Below are 10,055 nucleotides of genomic sequence, written 5' to 3' on the forward strand. Positions count from 1 at the left end.
TTAGTAAAATAAATGATTAAATATTCACATGTGAACTAGTGACTCTGATTCATGGTGCTTAAGTCATTTTACCCTGTTTCTGTATTACTCAAAACATTCCTTTGGTCAGCTTCTTGCTGCTAAATACCATTTTGCTATGGTTTTGTTTGGTTTGTTATTTTTTTGTTGTTGTTGTTCTTCAAAGCAGTTCTTCAAAGCAATTCGCTAACAGTATTTCTATAGGCAATGGCAAACCACAGAATGATGCTGAGAAAGTGAGTAACTTGACCACATTTGAGCTTTACCAGGATTATTTTGTTGTTGGAATGTAGAATACATTACACTGGAAGAAAACATACTGGAACCAAATAGGATGCTCTTTCAAGGCAAAGGTAATGCATACATGGACGCCTGTACTGTATGCGACTAAGCTGAAATAAGGTTCATGCTGTAGATTGAACTATTTAGTTAAAATTAAGGCTTTCCAGCATACTGCAGGTATTTCTAACAGACATGTGAAAATAAACTGAATGCCTCAAATTAGAGAAACTGAATAAGTAAATAACATTGAATCACTTGTTTTTCTAAAGCAATGTAAATTGTGCTTAAAATTATTAGATATAATTACCAGGTGAGTACAGGTAGATACACAAGTACAAAATAAATATTGAATGTTCTGCTATATGGTAAAATGACTAGTTATACAATGTGTGGAAAGATACAGTAAAAAATTTTACATCTATATAAATATAAAACAGATATAATAAAATATTAAAATTAGTAAAAATATAGTTTTAACACAATTTTAATGAAAGTACAAATCCTTATATAAATAAAAGCAAACTCTCTTACTAACTAAAGAACATAAAGTGATTTTAATGAGCAGAAACAATTGAAGTATTTTTGATAGAAATTTTCTTTAAGAATGAATGTTTGTTTTGGTAGCAGCATAAACAAATGAGCTGTTTTGTATAAAAGTCTATTTCACTTAAAAAAATAAATCTCATATTTATGGTTCTAAAGAACAAAAATCAAATATTCCCCTTATTAAAAGTTACCTGTGTGTATTTTTCAGTTAATATCTATATTATGCATTTATTATTTTTAAAACATTATATTCATTTGTTTTGATGACTTCCATGGTCATTAATACTTTAACTAACTGATAGAATTGAAGTTGACTAAAGTCTTGTATGCTGCATGGAACAGGATGGTTAGAAACATGGGCTTTGGAGTCAGATATGCCTGTCGTCAAACCCTTATAGTCCCATTAATGAGCTGAATGGCCGTGAGTAATGCTGTGGCTTGAAATGTGTCCTCTAAAAAGGTATGTTGGTGTTCTAACCTCTGACATCCCTGAATGTGACCCTATTTGGAAATCAGGTCTTTGCAAATGTAATTAAGTTAAGACCAGGTCATTAGGGTGGTCCCCAATCCGGTATGACTGCAGTCCTTCTAAAAAAAGACACAGACAGACATACAAAAAAAGAATATCATGTGATGGCAGAGACAAGGATAGGAGTGATGCCCTTACAAGCCACAAAATACCAAGGTCAGCCAGCAACACCAAAAGCTAAGAGGAAGGCATGAAGCAGATTCTCCCCTAAAGCTTTCAGAAGCAGCATGGGCCTACAGACACCTTGATTTATTGTGAGAGAATATATTCACTACTTAAAGTAACCCAGCTCATGGTAACTGTCAAACAGCCTGAGGAAATTAATACACGTAAATGTGTTTTTTTTTAAGTTTATGTATTGATTTTTGAGAGAGAGAGAGAGAGACGGGGGGGGGGGGGGAGAGAGAGAGAGAGAGAGAGAGAGAGAAAGAGAGAATCCCAAGCAGGCTCCACGCTCAGCACGGAGCCCAAATTTTTATTTAAGTTTCAGGTTTTCCCGTCCTTCAGATAGATATAATAATTGTCTTTAACGACTTAATTTCTTTGTGGTCTGAGGTTCCTCATCTGTAAAATAGGAATAATAATAGCGTCCACATCATAATGTTGCAAGGATTAAATGAGAGTTACATTGTAAAGCACAAACTCCTGTACCTGAAACATAGGAAATGGTTCATAAGTGTTTGCCATTTGATTATTATATCTGATAATTCTTGTAGTGTGCTGAACACAGTGCTTACAATGTGGTAAGCACTTGTTAAATATTATGTATTATTCTCTATAAATATGATATATAAAATACAAGGTTACAAGGTGCCTCAAACATAGCAGGCCTTCAATAAATTTGTGCCAATATAATGAATTTACTTTTTAACTAAAGTAATTAATTTTTATTATTTAATTTTTGAAGATGTAAATTAATCTTTAATAAGCTAAAATAATTGTTTCAAATGGACTAGTTTATGCCTTGATGAACTCTAAGGTCTGTGTGAAGTCTGAATTTAGAATGATCAACAAATACTCCTAAAAGAATAGATATACTATTTGGAAAACAAAAAACAAAAACTAAGAGTATACCAAAAGACATCAACTCCATAATTTAAATAACTATTGTGATTATGAAAAAGATTGCCCTACTTATAGAAAACATGCATTGAAGTATTTATGGAGAAAGGGATCATATTATGCAACTACTTTGAACTAACTCAGTAAAATATTCTCTATCCCCCTACTACATTTAAATAGAGATGGATAAGAAAGTGGGTAAAATATTAATAATATAGGAAGTCTAGGGAAAGTCTACAAGAAAGAAGAATTTTTACTATTTTTGTAATTATGCTGTTAAGCTAAAATTATTCCCAAATAAAAATTTAGAAAACTAGATAGAATAAAACACATAGAAATTTAATATAAATTTGAAACTAACTGACTAGTCATTTAGCTCATCAAGTTATTTTTGATGAATGACTTAAAGCATGATTCAAATAGAATCTAGCTTGAATATTTTGAGAATAAATGGGAAACAGGAAGTACAGATACTTTGCAAATACCTACACTTAAACACAATTAGTTCAGAAAGTGATGAGCATTTCTTCACATTTTTCCTTTCATTGCAAACAATGGAACACATATAAATACAAAGGAAGTAATAGGTTTTTAAAAATTAATTGCTATGACCATTATTTCATTTCACCCACACAAAATCACCTGATTTGTTACCTCTCATAGTTCTATGGAGAGGTGAACATGGGAATGTATACCGGCAAATATTACTATATTATTTTAAGGAGCCACAACACTGAAGAACATTGCTTTGAGTCTTTTGTTTCCATCAACAGAGTTGCCTGATGGGTTATTTTATAACCTTTTATAAGGAAAATTTTTCCACTTGTCTTACAAATACAGTGTGGACCATCAGATGCTATTTTTGTTTAATAATTTTTTACCCTTAAAGGGTATTTCATTGTGTATAGCAAGTATCAAATTGGAAAACTGCCAAATTGACTCTAATTTAAGCTTTGATATTACCAATGAATCTCTTAGTAAGTATCATAAATCATCCTGTGGAAATATCAATGCATCCCAAATCCAGACCAAAACAATTTCAGATCCAAAGGATCACAATGCCATATCAAACAAAAAGTTTAATCAGTCAGTAGATCAGAGCAAGCTTCAGTTATCTTCAGATAGACTCAACTACATTTTTAAAAATAAGTACATTAGCCTTCATTCATCTGCAGGGCAAATTTTCCATCATTAGTACACATATGTTCCCATTTATTAAGAAATATCATTGTGACCAATACATGTGTCTTTTATACAGTGTCACTCATGTAAACACTCATCGTAAACTGAGATCAAAACTTCCAATTTATGTTATAAGGAAGGAGGGAGCCTCTGCAGTGACAGTGTAGTTAACTGGTGGTGAAACTATTCAGGAAGCTAGGATCTTTTTCCCTAAGCAACAGTGAAACACCTTCATTCAAGTAAATTAGTACTCCTTGTTTTTAGGCTTTTTAATTTATTTTGAGACAGACAGAGACAGCACGAGCAGGGGGAGGGGCAGAGAGTGAGGGACACAGAGAATCCCAAGCAGGCTCCACACTGCCATCTGTGGAGCCCAACATGAGGCTCAAGCCCACGAACATTGAGATCACTACCTGAGCTGAAAGCAAGAGTTGGACGTTTAACTGACTGAGCCACCCAGGCCTCCCAAGTAAATTAATACTCTTATCTCAACTGATTTGTTTGGCTAGAAGCATAAGAGGAGGAATTGTAAAATAAATTTAAAAGTTAGCGACTGTATTATTATTTATTTCTGAATGATTTGCCACCCCAGAACTTAGTGGTTTAAAATAGCCGTTTATTTGTTCATAATACTGGGGATTGGCAACGCAGGCAGGGCTTAGCTGGCATGGTTCATCTCTGCTTCTTATGGCATCAGCTGGACTCATTCATGCTGTTGTGGTCAGCTGGAAGCTCAGCTGGTTGGCCCTGGAGGGCTTCAGTTACATTCTTGGCAACTGGCTGGGGCTGCCAGCCAGGGCATCTCAGTTTTCTCCATATGGCAGGCTATCCCAGGCTTTCATGTATAGTATCTGGTTTCTAAGAGGGAAGAACACAGGCTGGACATCCTCTTGAGTTCCGGACTTGGAAGTCATACCATGTTACTCTACCACTCTGTTAGTCAAAGCAAGTCACAAAGCCAGTGCCTAACAAAGAGAGTGGAAATAGACTCCATCTCTTTATGAGAGGAATTGCCAACGTCCTATTGAAATAAAAGGCATTTAATAGAGATGAGAGAAATTGTTGCAGCCATCTTTGCAAACAGTCTATCATATTTGCATGTAAGTACTAGAATTTCTCCTTCCTGAAAAAAATGGCCCTAATACTGATGGTGCAAGATTTTCAACAAACGATTCCCTCTCCTTCACACTGTTATTGTTTCTAACAGATTCATTTTAAATGCTTTCAAATAATTGTCTTGAATCCAGACTACTTGCTTTATATGCCTTTCAAAAACGTGTACAGTAATTCACTTCTAGCTCCGAATAACCCACTGTTTGTCTTCTCACAAAGAATAAATGCTGGTGTGTATGGATGTTTGTACAGCAGCTGCACTCTATCACTTGTAAAAATCCTAATATTTATCCCTTCTTTCCCTTAATTTTTGAAATCCTATTTTTCTTTTTAAATTCATCTCTCCTATTTCACATTGCCTGGATATTTTACGTGTATCCCATTATGACAAGTGTATTTTATAAAATAAGTCGCAATAGAGGAACATCCTTTCAGTGGTCTTTTTGACACACAAACTGAAATCAGAGTGGAGGGCTCCTTGGGAACAACGGGATGGGGAGTGACCTTTCTCTTCTTATTTCATTTATTTTATGAGTGGTCTCATTGATGTATACCAGGAGTAGGAATGTGAAACAAATTAAATAACATGTAGCCAGAAGAATTCAAGCTGAGATCTAAAAACTTTATCAAACAAAGACTTCATAACTGAGATCTTAGGAGAGAAACTCTGGAGCTAGAATAGCAATCTCCCCCAAACTCGGGCACAGGGCAGATTTTCTGTGAGTCTTCATTTGTGAAGATCTGGATTCCAGGCTGCACTGTCACTTATAACCACAGGCATGAAGCACATCCTGCTGGAGAATGGCTACAAAGCGGATGGCACAAATGTGTGGTTTCAGGAAATATAGCAGCTTTCAGAGATCGGTCATTGCTTTCTTTCTTCTCACTTCTATCCTGCAAACCTACAAACACTGCAGGTTCGTCCATCTGCTAGGGTAGTAATATTATTTAGGGTATTAGTTCAGCTGATTTAATAGTGATTTATACCAAGACAGAAAGTGTATTTCATCCTCAGAGAAACGTCTGAGGTGGAGGGCAGTTCTGTTCTGTGATCTGGCCCTGAGATGTGGAAAACTTCCCTCTCCTCATTCCACCAAAATTTTGCCTGCTCTGAGCTGACTCCCCATAACTTAGTTCAGCCCTGGGGAACTGGAAAGAGAAGGTGGAGGGCAAGTAGCTTCTTTTTAGGGACATAGCCCAGAAATTGCTCACGTCACTTGGTGTGCATGTCATTTGCCAGAATTAAGTCGATGATCACATCTAATTCCAAGGAAGGATGAGAAATATAGTCCCTACCTGAATAGCCAACACTAAACGATAGCTTGGCAGAGGAGTTTCTGTCACTGAAGAAAACAAAGAGACACATATATTCTGGAGGACAGTTAACCATCTCAGTCACGTTATTAAAGCCAAGTTGCAAATGTAACAAGTAGTCACCTCCAGGAGACAGTTTACCATTATATATTTAAAACCTTAAATATGTATGTACACCTCAACACAATAATTATACCGTTAGGAGTAGTACAAGAACAAAATCTGTGGATATGCCCAAAGATTTTACTATAATTATCATTGCAGAATTAATAATATGAAGGGAAAAAAAAAACTCTTGGACTCCAACAACAGGTGATGGATTAATACAGGTTAAGAGCAATGTTAAAATGTAGGTTTGCCCAGTGGAGTAGTTATATTATTAAGAATATTGGATCAGCTGATTCCACAAAGACTCAAATAACATGGACTGCATGGGAAAAATTTACAGTGTGTTTATTATTAAGTGAAAATAATGTGGGCATAACATAAATATGGTTTTATTTAATATCATCTTATCATTAATATATATAATCTTACATTCTTTTTTTAGTTTTTATTTAAATTCCAATTAATTAACAGACCATGTAATACTAATTTCAAGTGTACAATTTAGTGATTCAACACACACAATACCCAGTGCTCACCACAACAGGGGCATTTCTTAATCCCCATCACCCATTTAACACATCCCCCCCACCCACCTACCCTCTGGCAACCATCAATTTGTTCTCTGTAGTTAAGAGTCTGTTTCTTGGTTTGCCTCTTTTTTCCCCTATGATCACTTGTTTTGTTTCTTAAATTACACATATAAGTGAAACCATATGTTATTTTTCTCTGACTTATTTCACTTAGTACAATACTTCTTAGCTCCATCCATGTTGTTGCATATAGTAAGATTTCAGTTTTGATGGCTGAGTAATATTCTACCATATCTTCTTTATCCATTCATCAGTCGATGGACATTTAGGCTCTTCCCATAATTTGGCTATTCTTTTTTAATTCTATAATTATCTTAATGTTATAAAGTGAAAATATCAAAAGGATATTAATGCAAAACACAGAATTCTAGTACCTTACCCATCTGACTTTTAAGCAAGCAGTCCTTTATCTTGGCTATACTTTGATTCAGTGCAGCATTAGTCACTAAGGGATCACCGCACTCCATTTTCCTCGGAACTTTTTTTGGTTGGATTGTGCCACGACAGGAGAAGGAATATGTTTTGGCTGCTGCAATGTCCTCAAAAGGAGCAGATTTCAGAATGCAATCGATCCACCTGGAAATCTGGAATCCACATAAATTGGTTCAGGGATGCTTACCCCTTTCTTGGGGGGTCTTATCCTTTAGTGTAGGCCTCCCTCAGGTATTAGCTACATTTTTTTAAAGGCAGCAAAGAGTTAAAATATGTATTGGCTTGAAATAGGGCAACAATAAACACATCACCTCACCCCCTAAATCTGATTTAAAAGGGAAAATATCACAGAATCAGGGCTTCGTAAAACAGCCAGTTAAGAGAGTTGCCAGGAACGGATTTAAAAAAAAATCTGCTTGTTAAAAAGATCTGGCCAGAATTGCAGTAGTTGACTTTTCTGGCTGGGTTCTCTCAGTGTACACAATGGCAGAACCCTGTGATACCCATTTATAAGACCATCGGGTTTCATTAAAGGGCTGGAGGTGTAATCTCCTAATAGATTTGTTTCTTTACCAACTGCTTAATGATGATAACTTCATCATGTTAGCAAACTGGATTACATATGTTTTCCTTTCATTCACCAGGGCCTAACTGGTAAATAGGCTGTCAACATTTCTATTTCAACCATAGTGTTTCAAGGGAATATGATTTGACTGAAAATCAGCCGCATACATCCACTTACTCAAAATTATTTTTATGTTTTCAAATCAAATAGTTCTGTAGCAGTTTAACCTTTCTTAAGGAAAGGAGGACAAATTTGGCCCACGTCTGCATCCACCAGTAGGGTTATTTTTCCTTCCTCAAATATTCTTGGAAGCGCCAATTAGTATTTTAGATTTTCTATGAATTTGTAATGATTGAGAGTCTATTTTGCATGGCACCCAGTTGGCAGCTAAGACCCTCCAACTAGATTTTCTCTATTCCTGCTGAGAGTGTAATAGTCAGGTCAGGCTCATACTTGAATGGCTCTCTCCCTTAGAATAAATTATAGTTGTACATTTTTAGGAAAATTTAACTAAACGAAATCTTGCTTTACTTTTAAGTGTCCTAAAATAACTGTTCTAACATTCCCCCACCAAGATCACTTAGTATTGTCTTGTACATACTTTCGGATTAGCAGTTTGAGGAAGATCCAAAATGTCAACCAAAATGGAAGAACCAACGTCTGATAATTCTCAGCTTCTTTAGAAATACTATGAGCTTAGTGGGTGGAAAAACATATTGAGGGATAATAATGATTTTTAAAAAGTAAACAAAAGGATCTATTAAGTTTTTATTAAACTTTGACTTGGAGTTGTAGTTTTTTTTTTCTTTGATATATGTTGTTAAAATGAGCTTCTTTTAATCTACACTTTTGATCAAAATTCTTTGGCAATTCAGCACATTTGTATGATGGATAAATTTCCCCCATGAAAATATTGAGCTACAATATGCAAGGTCATTTAAATTAAAAACATAATTAAACAGATGTTTATTTAACAGAATATAAAAGAAGAATTGTTTTGCCTTCTCAATAGATGGAGAAAATTCACTTGAGAAAACATAAATTCTTGATTTTTAAAAAATATACCAAAGTCAGAAGGAAGGAATGAAGAATACCTGTTAAAAACCAACAGAGTTGAATCACAATGTGAAAGCACTTAATGCCACTGAACTGTACACTTGAAAATGGTTAAAATCATAAATTTTACGTTATGTATATTTTAATACAATAGAAAAATATGCAAATTTTTAAAAGAATAGTGTGGGAGAATGCAAATAAGTATCTCGGTAACATATACTTAAATACTGAAAAACTATTTTGAATAGTTTGACAAAAATCCAAGCATTTCTTTTTTTCTTTTTAAAAAATGTTTTTTACATTTATTTATTTTTGAGAGACAGAGAGAGACAGAGCACAAGTGAGGGAGGGGCAGAGAGAGAGAGAAGGAGACACAGCATCTGAAGCAGGCTCCAGGCTCTGAGCTTTCAGCACAGAGCCCAACGTGGGGCTTGAACTCACAAACTGTGAGATCATGACCTGAGCCGAAGTCAGACTCTTAACTGACTGAGCCACCCAGGTGCCCCAAAACTCCAAACATTTATACTATCATGTTTAATCACGACATCATGACCTCTCTTGGTTTCTAGACATGGTACCAAGAACTTCGTATTATTTCATTTAATTTTTACAATTTTGTGAGATCAAAATTATTATTTGCATTTTATAGATGAAGTACCTGAGATTCAAGGAATTTAAATTATTTGCCCAATGCCACACAGCTAGATGGTCCATCTGAAAATAGCTTGACAAGGGAAATTCAGGTGTGTGGAGCTGAACTACACAAGAGTGAGTCCTGGCTTCGCCAGTTAATATTGACAGTTAATATTGACTGAGCTGTTGTGGTGAGTGAATTTGCCCATCTGAAAAGTGGGATAATAAGACCTACCCAGGAGGTTGTTAAGAAAGACAAAGCACTTGGAATTATACCTGGTAGATAGTAGGTACTTGTTAAATATTTGTGATGATTGCTGTTTGCCAGGCAGCAAACAAACAGAAAGCCAGAAAACATCTGACTCTGCAACTGATGTTTGTGGCACTTTTGCTCTAATGCCTCCTGTGGTTACACTCATTAAATTTCTCTAGACTGAAGACAAAAGGAAAAATCTTTAAGAATTGAAACAAAATGTGGTCCCCCAAAAGATGAGTCTATAGCCTAATTCTTGGAACCAGTGAATATTATCTTAGTTGGAGACAAGGTCTTTGCAGATAAAATCAAGTTAAGGATTTGAGATAAAGAAATCATCACGGATTAGTCAATGGGTGCTAAATCCAATGA

Source organism: Acinonyx jubatus, chromosome C2, assembly GCF_027475565.1.
Source record: "Acinonyx jubatus isolate Ajub_Pintada_27869175 chromosome C2, VMU_Ajub_asm_v1.0, whole genome shotgun sequence".
NCBI classification, from domain to species: domain Eukaryota; kingdom Metazoa; phylum Chordata; class Mammalia; order Carnivora; family Felidae; genus Acinonyx; species Acinonyx jubatus.